Below are 3,615 nucleotides of genomic sequence, written 5' to 3' on the forward strand. Positions count from 1 at the left end.
CCTAAATAAAAAAAAAAATTTTTTTTTTTTGAGACAGGGTTTCTCTGTGTAGCCCTGGCTGTCCTGGAACTCACTCTGTAGACCAGGCTGGCCTCATACTCAGAAATCCTCCTGCCTCTGCCTCCCAAGTGCTGGGATTAAAGGCGTGCGACACCACCGCCTGGCCTAAAAATTTTTAAAGATTTAAAAATTTATTTCATTTTTATATGCACGTGTGTGTACCACGTGTATGCAGATACCTGTGGAAACCATATGAGGCCATCAGTTACAAGCAGTGGGTAAGCTGCCTGAAATGGACTAGGAATCAAAGCAGACAGAACAGTAATCATTCTTAGCCACTGGCTATCTCCACAGCCCTAGATATAATTATTTGAGATTTGTTTTCTTATCATTTTTAATTGTATGTATACATGTCTCTGCATGTGGGTGTGTACACATGAATGCAAGTGCCTACAGAGGCTAGAGAAACATTCAAAGATTCTTTCCCCCTTAACTTGAACTTAAGAGGTTGCAAGAGCACTGTTACTGGGAAATCTTGAAACCACAGACAATTCACAGAGATAGGGCTGAGGTAAGGGACCTAAAACATGAACTTGAACCTCAGCAATATTGCCTGAGTTCTTTTAATGAGGATATTTAACCCAGTTACAGTTATTGTAATTGGTGTTTCCTCTCATCAATTTTGTTTATTTATGGGTTGTGTCGGGTGGGTTGAGGTGGGTTTTTTTTTTCCAGTTTTTTAAAAGATTTATTTTTTGGCGTATGAGTGTATTTTCTGTGCACAGTGTGGGCACAGTGTCTCCAGAGGCCAGAGAAGGGTGTTGGAACCTTGGAAGTGGAGTTACAGAAAGCTGTGAACCATCATGTGGGTGTTGGGGACTGAAAACAGACACTCTGTAAGAGCATTAAGTGTTCGTGAGCAATGAGCATCTCTCCACACCCTTACTTCTGGCTCATATGTCTTTAGCGTCCTTTCTCTGGACTTTATGATTTTAGAAGTTGGGCCATTAATCCAAATGAAGATCCTGTTCCTTCCTTCAGGAGGCAACTCGTGGGATAATAAAGGATGGAAGTAAATGTGTTACCAGACCAAGCAGCCTATGTTTCAGAGGAGGGCTCTGCATTCTTCTTACAGTTCAGTGTTAGCCCAGCATTGGTGGCCTTCAGAAGCCCCATGGCTACCTCTGTCTTAGAGAGAAGCATGAAGCTGAGATCTGGGACAAATATTGCTTTAACCTCAGTCTCCATTGTTTCAGAGGCCCTATGGTAAAAAGAGGACTGGAGGTCTGTGGAGAGGGCTTGTTTGGAAAGGAGGACCTGAGTTTGAATCTCTGGCACTCACATAAAAAGATGGGCACAGCAGCATTAGCCTGCAATCCCAGTCCTGGGGAGGTAGGAACAAGATACTTGGGGCTTGTTAGCCAGCTAATCTTACTGAATTAGTAAATTCTAGTTTTAGTGAGAGACCCTGACTCTAATTAATAATAATAAAGGCAACAACAATGTGAAGAAGAAGAAAAGAGGATGAAGGAAGGAAGAAGAGCAGAAGAGGGACAGAAGAGAAAGGAAGGAGGAAGAGGAGGAGGAGGACTGGTGGAATGGACCTTCAATAAGGACACTTATTACCAAGCCTGAAGACTTGAAATTGATCTCCAGAACCCATGTGATAGAAGGAGAAAAATTACTCCTGCAGTTGTCCTTTGACCTCCATACATGTGTCATGGTGCTTACATACATACTCGTGTGTGCACGCTCACACACACACACACACACACACACACTAATGCACACAAAAATGGAGGGGGGGGGAGAATATGCTTCCCAATCCTGGCCAGTCCTAAAGTTCAGAGCCTTTCCCAGAGCAAATTAAATATAGTCCTTTGTTCAAAAATTAGCCACAGGATGCTTAATTCTCCTGGTTTTAGAAGGCAGAAAGACAGTGTCTGACCCAGCCGGGACACATGTGGCTCTGTAATTAATTAGCTTAGCAGAGGCCCGGGGAGAAAGATCTCACTCCCATATTGGTGTGCATCTCACCTTGGCTTTCCCAGAGGCTTCCTTGGGAAGAAGAGTCAGGGCCAGGAACCTCTAACCTATTCACAGTTCTGTTTCCTCTTTGGGAGTAGTGATGGACTTATCTGATAAAGTGTATATGGACATAAGTATACTTTTATCTGTTATTTTGGTGAAATGCGAGTGTATTGTGAGGAGTAGACATTAAAACACAGAACATAAGATCTTGAGACTGTCCTAGGAGTCTTACAAACGGCAAACATGGCTGACTGGTTCCAGGGAGGTGCAGGGATCAGGGGTTGGATAAGAGAGTGAATGATAGGAAAGTTGTGGTTCAGCATGGTGTTCATACTTGACACTGAGCCTCTGGTTGCAGACAAATATACTCACAGTTACTCATATTCTAATCAGCGCTCAACCTATTAAAATTATGTATCTAAAACCCCAGTCCCTCCTAGACCTTTTATGTAAGTCTCAGATTCCGTTTTTGCATTAATAAATTCGACCCATCTTGTCTGAAGCTAATGACTTTTCATTTGTTCTCTTGTGTAGCTGACTTGGCTTGTAAACTTGACTTAGCTTGTAAATTTCTCCTAAGTATTAAAATCATTTACAAACTTGGTTAGTAAACATCTCCCTGGCATTGGCATTTTAACTACAATTACAAATTTAAGACTCTTAAGTGTTTCAGATAGCTGACAGAGCCAACTTACAATTCAACAGATATTGCTAAGCTCTTAACACAATTTATAATCTTAAAGAGTCTGTAATTACTGACTTGGAATCAATCAAATGCTCCTAAAATATTTTTAATAAAATCACAAATATGTAGGTATCCCAGGCTGGTCCCAAGCTCATGACTCCCCCTGTTACAGCCTTCCTTGGATTACAAGTGTATGCCACCATGCTGAACCACAACTTTCCTATCATTCACTCTCTTATCCAACCCCTGATCCCTGCACCTCCCTGGAACCAGTCAGCTAACAACTGCAAGAGGGAGCCTGCTCCCCTTGTGCCCAGTGCTCTCGCACATGGAAGTCAGAGAGCTGGTTCTCTCCTTCCAACTTCCATGTGGTTCTGGGTATCAAACTCAGCTCCGCAGGTTTGGTGGCAGTGACTTGACCCACAAAGCCATCTCACTGGCCCAAAGGTATTGTTTTAATTGGGATAAGATACATGTCATATAAAATATATAACCTCAGCTGTTTGATGTCTTCAAAGCATTCTGACCACTTATCTCTCCCCAACTTCTCACTTAACCATCGAACTGTACATGTTGAAACTGTCTTCATTAGGGTTTCTATTGCTGGGATCAAACATCTAAAACAAAAGTAACTTGGGAGCATCTTAGGGTTTCCATTGTTATGAAGAGACTCCATGACTAAGACAACTCTTATTTTATTTTTTTTCGTTTTTTTTATTATTATTATTTTCTTTATTTACATTTCAAATGCTATCCCAAAAGTTCCCTATATCCCCTCCCCCACCCCTGCTCCCCTACCCACCCACTCTCACTACTTGGCCCAGGCCTTCCCTTGTGCTGGGTCATATAAAGTTTGCAAGACCAAGGGGCCTCTCTTCCCAGTGATGGCCGATTAGGCC

This window comes from Mus pahari, chromosome 1 (assembly GCF_900095145.1).
Source record: "Mus pahari chromosome 1, PAHARI_EIJ_v1.1, whole genome shotgun sequence".
NCBI classification, from domain to species: Eukaryota; Metazoa; Chordata; class Mammalia; order Rodentia; family Muridae; genus Mus; species Mus pahari.